The 11,424-nt window shown below is 41.3% G+C and overlaps 1 pseudogene across 1 annotated transcript; it reads left to right on the top strand.

Annotated features, from left to right (window-relative positions):
* The first annotated feature begins 1,534 nt into the window (after nt 1–1,534).
* On the top strand, nt 1,535–2,164 carry LOC100951998 (annotated as a pseudogene). Its single transcript, XR_153920.3, has one exon. The product of XR_153920.3 is annotated as a ferritin light chain pseudogene (transcript).
* The last annotated feature ends 9,260 nt before the right edge of the window (nt 2,165–11,424 follow it).

An 11,424-nucleotide genomic window follows, 5' to 3' on the forward strand; every position in this document is an offset into this window, starting at 1 on the left:
GATTGTGTGTGAAAACCCCACACTGTACCCCAGAAGTGCATTAATGTACACAGTTACCATTCAATAAAAAAAAAAGAGAGAAATATTTTTTCCTACCCATCAGCCTGGAAAATAAAGGAGGAGGTGTTTCCTGTGGGTAGTTCTCAGCCTGTACTCGATTGTAGGGCCCAAAGACCTTCACAAAAGGAATGTGCTTCACCGTGAAAGGGCCAGACTACCACACAGCCACACTTTTCCCAGCCAGAGCCACTCCTCTTCCCTGCTTGGCTTGTGTGTAGTAAACAGGACATGTGAAATCCTGTCCTGGAGATAACACATTTGAAATCTACCACCTTGATGGTTCCTAACATACTATTCAGCATTAATATTCCGACTCTTTTTTATTAAATCATAGCTGTGTACATTAAGGAAATTATGGGCTACATTGTGCTGGTTTTATATACAATTTGAAATACTTTCATCAAACTGGTTGACATAGGCCTTCACCTCATTTTCTTACTTATTGTGTTAAGACATTTATATTCTACACTTAGTAGATTTAACATGTGCCCTCATAAAATGCACCATAGGTGTGGTCCCAATGTTCTGACTTCTAAACTTTGACTGGATATGTTCACAGGGGAGGACATAGAATTAAAACGTAATTTGTTATTTTCTGTGATGATCCGAGGAGTTCATTCTGAATGCAGGAATTCTGAGGTGCTATGAAGAGAGAACTGCATAGCTGCAGTGCAGTCTTTTTTTCCTACAGCAAATAATCTTGGACCCAGTACGCCTTTGAATGTTCATGTTAGTAAGATGTCTGTCTGCTTCCCTTTTGCCAACTTCCTTGACTCATTTAATCTGCTGCTTCTAGGATGCTGTCAAGTTAGACACTAAATAATAAAACTTGTGAGTCGTATGTGAAAATCGAGAGCGTAAAACTATGAGTGAGGACACCAAGACCTCTCCTCAGTGAGACACCTGCAGAGATGTCGTCTGCTGGCTGCTCGGTGGCTTCACTCAGGGGACTCAGTTTCTGAATTTGGGCTTTGCTCTGTAGGGAAGATGAGTTAATACTTGTTTAAAAGCAGCTAGGGGTGGGAGAGCCCCAAATTGGTAGCATTTGCCAATTTCCATCATGTGAGTAATCATAGCTGATTTCAACGTACCATTGTAATGTCACTGAACACAGACCTTGGTGACCCCAGAATTAGGAAGGGATGAGTGCACCTGGCCTGCTCTAGCACACCCCTGGATTGGAGACACCGTCAGGTAAGCGACTTGTGTCAAGTGACCTGCTACTCTACTAACATGAGCCTGGATACTTAAAACTATTAGAAACCTGAGACTTGGTAGCGAGTGAGGTGGTCCGTTGGATCTGTGTCTTGCTTCAACAGTGTTTGAACGGAGCAGACCCGGGGACTACCTTTCTTCCAGCCTTCGGCAATTTTCCAATCTCATTCTTTTCTACTTGCAATCTCTAGGACCATCTTCACGGCCATCTCCTGCTTCTGGAGCCAGGTTTTGTGTGTGTGTGTGTGTGTGTGTGTGTGTGGTTAGTTCCTTATTATCGATCAACCATGAGCTCCCAGATTCGTCAAAATTATTCCACCGATGTGGAGGCTGCCGTCAACCACCTGGTCAATTTGCATCTGCGGGCCTCCTACACCTACCTCTCTCTGGGCTACTATTTCGACCGCGACGATGTGGCTCTGAAAGGCGTGGGCCACTTCGTCCGCAAGCTGATGGAGGAGAAGTGCGAGGGCTCTGAGCGTCTCTTGAAGGTGCAAAACCAGTGTGGCAGCCGCGCTCTCTGCCTGGACGTGCAGAAGCCATCTCAAGATGAATGGGGTTCAACCCTGGATGCAATGGAAGCTGCCTTGGCCCTGGAGAAGAGCCTGAACCAGGCTCTTTTGGATCTTCATGCCCTGGGTTCTGCCCTCACAGACCCTCATCTCTGTGACTTCCTGGAGAGTCCCTTCCTAGATGAGGAAGTGAAACTCCTCAAGAAGATGGGCAACCACCTGACCAACCTCCACAGGCTGGCCGGCCCCCAGGCTGGGCTGGGCGAGTATCTCTTCGAAAGGCTCACTCTCAAGCACGACTAAAAGCCTACGGAGACCAGTGACCTCTGAGGAGCCCTTTTCAAACTATCAAGGGCTTCTGCCAGAGCCTCTTCCTCCAGCCACACCACAGCTTTTTAAACACCTTGCAATCTTCTCCCAAGCCTTGGACCAAATGGAAATAAAGCTTTTGTGCATCTAGTCAAATAAAAAAGAAAAAAAAAAAAGAAATCTGAGACTTTGGAAAGCCTGAACCCACTGTAAGATCTTAACTGTTGGTTATTTCTTCTGCAGAGATTGGCTCCTCTTTTAAACACTTATGGATAGGGTACCTATCCTAGGCCCCGTGTTAGACACTCACTGCCCTAAGCTCTTCCAATCTCTGTAATAAGCCTCTGAAACAGGGACTAAGGTGAGCTACATTGTAAAAATGAAGACACTGAGGCTTAGAACTTAAGTGGCATGGCTAATGGATACCGGACAGAACAGGAATGTGAATCCAGGAAATCTGGCTCAAAACCCCATATTTTTTGAACCACTGTGAACCAACTTTGTAAATAGCATAGTACATCTGACTTGTGACTATTTTCTAACAAAGAAATATGTTACCTAACTGATGAGTATCCATCCCTTATCAGACACAGTTTAAGTGTGTAACTTGTACATGATAGTGTTAGTACAGTCAATTAAAAAAGCTATATGTAGGGGAACTGTCTGTGGCTCAAAGGAGTAGGGCGCTGGCCCCATATGCCAGAGGTGGTGGGTTCAAACCCAGCCCCAGCTAAAAAAGAAAAAAAAGCTATATGTAAATTTAAAGCAGATATATAAAATATCAAAACATCATAAATTGTATTGTGCTTCTTTAACTGTCTTTTCTTATTTTCTCTTCATTTTTTATGATTTTGAAATCTTAGTTATCATGCAAGTTACATAATATGCCCAGCCTACGTCAATGGCCATGAAAAATAAAAATAACAAAAGAGGAAATGAAAGTCTGATTATTTGCCTCAATGCCTATTAATTCAAAAGTACCGTGATAGAATATTGGTTTGCAAATAATATGCCTGTGACCATCACACAGCCCCATAATTTATGTAACCATAAATGTAATGTCACGTTTTAGGGGACTTCTAATTTAATTGAGTTTAAAGTTGGCCAAAGCCAGTCATTTATGCCTCTCTGAGTAGATTATACTTACTCCTCAGAAAATAAAAGCAAAATGTAACATTCCGAAGGAGGGTCAGTCTTTTCTAGAGATGAATATCTTTCCTCCAATGACCTATTTCAATGTGAATGCAGTGGGATAAAGAAACAATGGAACTGCACACTCTTTTTATAATCAGGGGCTGTGGGTGATCCAAGTTGATATTCAATGAATCAGTTCCCTTTAAAGGTCATTCACCGGAGTAAAGGTGAAAGCTTCTCTGGAGAGAAGCAGGAGTATATCTACATATCTAGTGTTTGGTGACAGACACATTGAAAGCCCTGACATCAGCATGATACAATCCATCCAACTAAAAAAAACATGTATCCTCTATTTTTTTTTTTTTTTTGAGATAACGAAGAACAATAAAAATTAGTGAGTCAGTTTCCTGCAGGACTTCCACTTCTCTGGTAAGAGCAGAATACCTATGTATGTACATACATCAACAAACAACAAAAAATAGTGGTCCAGCAAAATATTTATCTTTTGCTAGATAAAACTCTTCTCTCTGGCAATGAGTCTCAATAATCCACTTTCTCCAGGTATCAAGGAGACAAGCAAAAACTAGATTAGATTTCGCCTTATTCTCGCGTACCGTAGCCACTTTCAAGTAAAATGAAGTCTCTGTGTGTGTGTAAGTGTGTGAGCGTCCTGGCATCTCCCTTAGCTAAAAGGCTGGAACTCTAATCTCAGAAGCCCATGCCACTTAGCAGGGTCTGCAAAAGTTCAGGTGGTGAGGGAACACACCTTTTCCCTCTTATCCCATCTCCTCCCAGGCCCCATTAAAAACAAGTAACCCTATAATCTGCTCATGGTGGTCTCAAGCTAATGAGACTTTGACAAGAATGTAGGCAACGCTCAATTGCAGAAAATTAACACGCACATTTCTCTACACGTTCTTGGGGAGAAGGGAGAAATAAAGCCATGTGCAAAATCTTTCCAAAAACTCAGCCAGATCTCATTCATATCCGCATACTTCATGTCACATTAACTCACCCAGCCTGACACCCAGAGGTACACCCGCCAGCTGACTGGCAAGGCTGGGCTTAGCTCTTTAATAACCGTCTTATATGTACGGACCTATATATCCAGGATCTATGAAGTACACAGATGATTATTTAGGATTAATGGATCATCCAAAGTGCCAGTTGGCACGTTTTGAGTAAAAAATGTAACAAATGCAGCTGTTTACTAATAAATAAAGCCTCAGCTGTAAGAGAAATAAATTAGATGCATTTAATTGGTAGGCTGCAAACCTCTCCTTTATTACAATGCAGCTTCTTGTTATTTTATGATGTCAGGGTAGATGGCAGACTGACAGAGTGTTTATGAATCACAGTTTGCAGATGGCACTCTTAGTTTTCGGCAGCTATGAGCACAAGTAGCATGAGGCCTCAATAGTGGATTTTGCCAAAGACGACCCCCTGAGAATTAGCTGTCTCCATTTCTCTTGTGCCAATCTCTCCCTGGCAGAACCCTACTTCACAGACCCACCTCCAATAAATTGTGGCTGCCTGGCAGGGAGTCAAAGACAGCTCACACTCAGAGGATGCCATCATCTCGAGGGGATCTCTTTGTCATTGCTGAGGAGGCCTGTGTGATGGTCCTTAGAGCAGGCTTCTTGCAACTTCTTGTGAGGAAGATGACCAAGGCTCAGGCAGGACAGAATCCTCCCCTTTCCAGTTCACTTGGCTCACTGTCTGTGCCTACCCCCCCTGCAGCTGACAGGGCGATTTCCCATCTCCTGAGCACAGCATAAGGTCCTTGCACTTGGGATTCAGAGCACCCCTGACTAATGACAGCTTTGTCATTGTACAGCTGGAGATGGAGAGGGGAAAGGGGACACTAGCCCATGGAGGTGAGGCTTCACGGCTTCTGGGCACCCTGCGTTCCCTGAGTCACTCTTCACCTCCGTGACTGGGAATAGCACACAGGAAACAAGCAGTCAGAATTGTCACAATTTGTTTATTGTTGCCACCAGTCATAATTAATTTGTATGGTAATGGATTCTTTTTTAGAAAAGTCAGAAGGATCAAGCCTCTTTGCAGAGAACAAAGTGTCAGCTGGACACATAATAACAGTAACGATGAGGTTAATGATAACAGCAGTCATAATATGAGTATCAGGAGTAACCATTCGAGCACTCGCTAGAGAATAGGCTAATATCGCTTCCCACAGGATTACAGACATGCCCATAGTTTAAATCACACATGTACCATCTCCTTTCTCTTCTTGTTTCCTGTTCCTACCTTGCAACGTCTAGACACCTGAGCTTCCGTCTCGTGAGAAACCCCGAGATTGCTGCCTCCTCACCCCCTCTCTCCCGGTCAGGTGGAGACCCAGTGGAGGGGAGCTGATCTCTCCAGCTGTCTTATGAAGCTTTATGGAGGCAGTCAAGTTGAACTAAAGAAAGCATACAAACACAGATGAGTTTTATTTGTTGGTGTCAAAAACGTCTGAAAATTTTAAGTGGGAAAGGAATCAAATGCAGATATTGCACTTTAGATGAGAAAGGCTGTCTCCTAATGACACAAAGGATTCATTTCCAATGAGGGAAAAGTCATCCGTTGTGATAAAATCTGTGCATTCCTCCACGTGAGGCATGAGGCCAAGATGTGTGTTCTTACCACTTTGAGTGAATCCTGGAGATTATAGCCAGCATAACAAGGCAATATAGGAATGTATACGTACAAAAGCAATAAATAATAAAGTAGAACCTCCACAGTTGACCACCCCTCTACATTAACCACTTATTTAAGTTGATCTAATTTTCATAGACTGCACATGCACCACATGTCTGGATCAGGGCGGTCAGGCCTACGTTGACCACCTCCCTGTGTTGACCATTCCGTTACAGTCCCTTGGGTGGTCGGCTTACAGAGGATCTACTATAGATGAAATAGAAGGCACCCAGATTGGAAGGGAAGTCTTAAAACCATTTTTTTCATAGATGACATAAGCCTATAGGTAGAAAATCCTAAAACATCTACAAAAAAATTAACAAATGAATTCAGCACAATAAAGATGAAAAATCAATACACAGGAACAAGTGTGCTTCTATATACTTTAAATGAACAATCTAAAACTAAGAAAACAATTGTATTCACAATGGTATCACAAAGTACAAAATATTAGGAATGCATTTTTTAAAAAGATGTATCAGGTTTACGCACTGGAAACTACAAAACTTTGTTGAGGAAAATTAAAGACCTAAAATAAAGTAAGATATATTCTATGTCCACTGATTGGCAGACTCAGTACTGGTAAGACAGGAATTTTTCTCAACCTTATCAATTCAATGTAATTTAAATCTATAGCAAAATCCCAGCTGCTTTTTTAAAAACAAAAACTGACATAGCAATTCTAAACCTTATATGAAAACACAAGGGACTCAGAATAATCAAAACAGTCTTGAATAAGAACAAAATGGGAGGACTTTACACTTTCCAATTACAAAACTTACTCTAAAGCTGCAGTAAAAAGATAGTGTGGTCCTAGAGTATGGTTAGAAATATACATTAACGCACACAGTCTGGTGTTCAGAACTCTCCCTTTACATTTGTAGTTAATTAATACATGACACGGATGGCAAGGCAATTCTATAATCTTTTCAACAAATGCTGTGGAGACCCTTGGATTTCCACATTACAAAGAGATAAATTTAGTTGCTAACCTTATACTACATAAGAAAATTAATGGATCGTCAGTCTAAATATAAGAATTAAACTATAGAACTTTTAGAAGTAAGAACGGGGGGAAAAAATAGAGGAAATTGGGAGGGGCAGAGCTTTCCTGAAGAGAAGATATCAAGCAGAAAGCGGATTACACTGAGCCGATAGAAGAGTATTCCACACTCCAGGCAGGGGAACAGCAGATACAGGTGCTCAGCGGTCAGAGTGAGGCAGACATTTTCAAGGAATAAGAAAACCAATGTGGTTGTTTCCATTTTGACACCAGGCTAGACAACGATCTTTTAGAAAGGACTTAAAAAGTATCACCTATTTAAGAAAAGAGTGATACATGGGGCTCATTATCAAAATTTACAATTTTTGATCTAAGAAAGGTAACATTAAAAAAGTAAAGTACTGAGCTACAGACTGGGAAAAATATTTACAAATCACACGTGGCAAAGATCTTGTATTTAGAATGGGGGGAAAAAAGCAAAAAACCTCCTACAACTTAATGATCACAAGACAAACAGCTCAACTTTCAAATGGGCAAAAGATTTAAACAGACACATCACAAAAGAATATACAGGGCCCTGAGTGGCTAATGAGTCCATGTAAGGTGCTCACAGTCACTAGTTATCAAATGAATTAGAAATGCAAATTAAATCCACAATGAGACATCATGACACATTCGCTAAGATGGTGAAAATTTAAATGAATGACAATACTACATCTTTTCAAAAAGTAAGAGCAACTGGAACTTTTATAGGTTGCTGTTGAGAGTCTAAAATGGTTTTACTACTTTGGAAAAAGGTTTAGTAGTTTTTCTTATAAAGTTAAACACACACTACTACTTGTCTCAATAATTCCACCACTAACTACTTTCTAAACAGAAATTAAAACATTTTATTCATAGAACACTTGTACACAAATGTTCACTGCAGTTTTATTTATGATAAAATCTCCAAATCAAAAATATTCCATATTCCATCCTCAGATGAATGAGTTAAAAAGTGTAATATATTCCTACCCGGGAATATTACTCAGCAATTGAAAGGAACACAACAGTATGGATGATTCTCCAAAGCGTTATATTGATCAGAAGAATCGAGAGTGAATACAACATGCTTCTATTTATATGAAAATTTAGAAAGAGAAAAACTAATTTATAGAGACAAAAAGCAGAACAGTGGTTTCCAGAGGCTGCAGGTGAAGAAATGGACTGGAAACCGTCTGGAGAACCCTGCTTGGAATGCTGTAAAAACCGTATCTCGATAGGCAAGTGGGTTTTTTTGCTGTTGTTCATTTTTCAAATCTCCCTAAACTTGACACTTAAAGTAACTATAATGTGTCACATTTGAATTATCCCTCCATAAAGCTAATTTAAAAGTAAAATTTTAAATGATCCACAGTGGCATACAAAAATCTGAAATGATGAGAAATTTTAAAATCACCTTATTTCTAAAAGAAGTACTATTTAGTCCTTTTGGGCTGCTATAACCAAATACCATAAATTGAGTAAGTTATAAAAAAAAAAAAAAAGAAACAGAAATTTATTTCTCATAGTACTAGAGGCTGAGAAGTCCAAGATTAAATTTCTGGCCAATTCTCCTGAGGGCTCATTTCTGAGTTCACGGCTAATCACCTCCTAAAAGTCCTCACATCCCAACACAAACACATTAGGGGTTAGGATTTCAGCATATACATTTTAGGGGGACACACACATGCAGGTCATCGTATTCTATTCTTGGTCCTCCAAAATTCAGGTCCTCGTACGCTAAATGCATTCATTCCATCCCCACAGCTCAAGAACCTTAATTCAGTTCATCATTGATGCAAAGTCGTAAGTCCAAAGTCCCATGTAAATACTGTCTGAATCGGATACGGGTGATATTTAAGGGCAGTTCATTCTGGGGCAAACTGCTCTCCAGCTGGGAACTTGTGAAATCAAACAAGTTAATGTGCTTCTAAAATACTATAGTGGGAAAGGCAAAGGGAAAACATTCCCGTTCCATCGTGGAGAAATAGGGAAGAAGGTGTAACGTGTCCCAAGCAAGTCTGACATGTTGAGGCTGGAGAATAAATTCCTTTGCCCTGTGACTCTGCCCTCCCTGCTCACTGGGGCAGAGTTCTCCCCTCCACAGCTTTCTGATTAGGACTGGGGACCCAGGGTTCTAGGAAGTCCCTTCCCTCCTGACACTCTTGAGGGCTGGAGTCTCACACCTGTGGCTCTCTAGGCGGGAACCAACTATTCTGGATTCCCAAGAGTGGCCCCACTCCATGCTGTGTGCCCTCTGCCTACTTCCTGTGCCGTCTAGAGGGGTGGCCATCACACCCTCCCCTGCACCTGGCCCACTGCACGGGAAGATGGAAAGTTCTAGAAAGAAAGCATCAAGGTCTCAGCCCCTCCTTTGGCATGACTCTGCCCCCGGGACCCCTGTTGTGGGGCCTGTGAGTGGAGCGGCAGGGCTGCTGAATGCTGAATGCTGAAATGCCTTCAGGACCAGACTTTCACGGCTTTGATGAATAGCACTGAGCTGATCCAAAAGAACCTCCTTATCGAATAGTCCCCAGGCCGCATCCTCGGTGTTCTCTGTCAGACACATCTCATTTTTCACAAAATACGGATGAGCTAAGCATTTCTGTGCATTAAAAATTCCTTTTGATTAGAAATTCCCTCTTTAAGTTGTTCTCTTCTCACATTTTATCATAAGCATTCAAGAGAAGTTAGGCAGCACTTTCAAAATTTTGCTTAGAAATTTCTTCAGCCAGACCTCCTATCTTCTCACCCTCAAGTTCTACCTCCCACTAAATGACAGGGCACAAACCCACCTCAGTCAAGTTCTTTGCTACTCTGTAATAAGGATGGTCTTTCCCCCAGTTTCCTATAACATGACCCTCATTTCCATCTGAAACCATCAGACTGGCCTTCACTGTCTGTATTTCTCCCATGGAAAAAATGTCTGTGGCCACTTGGATCATTTTTAAGAAGACTGAGGCTTTCCTACAGCTCTTTGCTTCTTGTGAGCCTTCGCCAGAATCACGCCTTATGGTCTATTCACAGCAATGTAGGCATTTTTCTAGCATGAACTTCAGAATTATTCCAGCCCCTACTATTACCTAGGTCCAAAATCACATCCAATTTTTTAGATAATGTTACAGAGTCTCTTCTTCTTCTTGCCTGGAACACAATATGATGCTGGATGTGAAGCCGTCGTTTTGCCACCATGAAGTAACAACATGAGGATAAACCCCACATTCTGAGTATCTGAGCAAAATGTTAGAAGCCTCTTCTCCTAATGTCAGCAAGGCCCAGGTCAGCTCTGGCCTCTAATGTGAGAATAATGAACTGCTTATCTTATTGAGCTAATGTAATAAGTCTTCCATTATTCTGCTACAAAAAGAACAATGCAAAGCCTAAATGATAAAAAGCTTCAAAGCCTCCATAATTAAATACGGCATATCATAATATTAATGCTAGAATAGGTACATCAGTGGGCAGTCCAGAATGTATGTGTTTATTTTTGTAAATATACACACACACACACATCTATACATATCTACACCAATATAATCTGTATCTTATATCTATTTGTATATAATTTTTTTTAATAAAGTAGACATTTAAAATTAGTACCATATGTAGGGTAGTTCGTTTAAAGTAACCAACAGATGCAGGAACATTTCAGCAGGACAGATCTGGCCATCTTTGGAAGAATTGCCATTCTGACAGCTGTTCCTCTCTGTCTGCCTGCATGACCCCAAAGTGGCCTGCAGTGCTGGACCATGGCTTCTCTCTGCAGATCTGACTCTCATATCACAAAACACCCCCAGATCATTGCTTTCCATCACCAAATCTGCCCACCCTCTGTTCTCACCACCATCAGCCCCGTGAGAGTTTTTGTCCTGCCCTCCCTCAAGCCGATGCCGTGAGGTCCTTAACATCGGACTTTTCACAACTGGTAAATTCTAGCTGCCTGACTCCTTAATTCAAAAGTCCATTTTCCTGATACTACTCAGTATTCCATCCTCTGCACTTTTTTTCTGCCATCCATTTATGTTGATTGATTAGGTCAGAAAGCCCAAGCTTTTCATTTAGTTCTCCTTAACACCCTTGTCATTTAAGTCCATTAGTATTTGAATAGTGGATTTTAAAATATTATATTAAACTTTATTGCTTTTTGACAAAGGCAGCTCAAGAATAATTTCTGAATACCTTATAGAAACCATAAAATGTCAGAGCTTCAAGGGCCCGTCGAGAGCGTCTGCTATTACCCCTTATTTCACAGATGGAGCGACTACAGCCCAGAGAGGGGAGTGATCTGCCCCTTGTCGTACATTTCATTAGTGAAGGTGCTAAAGATAAAACTCCAGAACTTTCCTGATTTTCATCTTAAGTCCACTCCTCGGGGTGCCTTCCTGGCTGGTGGAGGGGCCACCTTTATTTGCTTATTGTCCCTATTATCACTAGGTGATTCCTGTTTTCCCTTCTGTTTTCAGAAGAAAA

Source organism: Otolemur garnettii, unplaced genomic scaffold (genome assembly GCF_000181295.1).
Source record: "Otolemur garnettii isolate 467f Iridium unplaced genomic scaffold, OtoGar3 scaffold00066, whole genome shotgun sequence".
Taxonomy (NCBI): domain Eukaryota; kingdom Metazoa; phylum Chordata; class Mammalia; order Primates; family Galagidae; genus Otolemur; species Otolemur garnettii.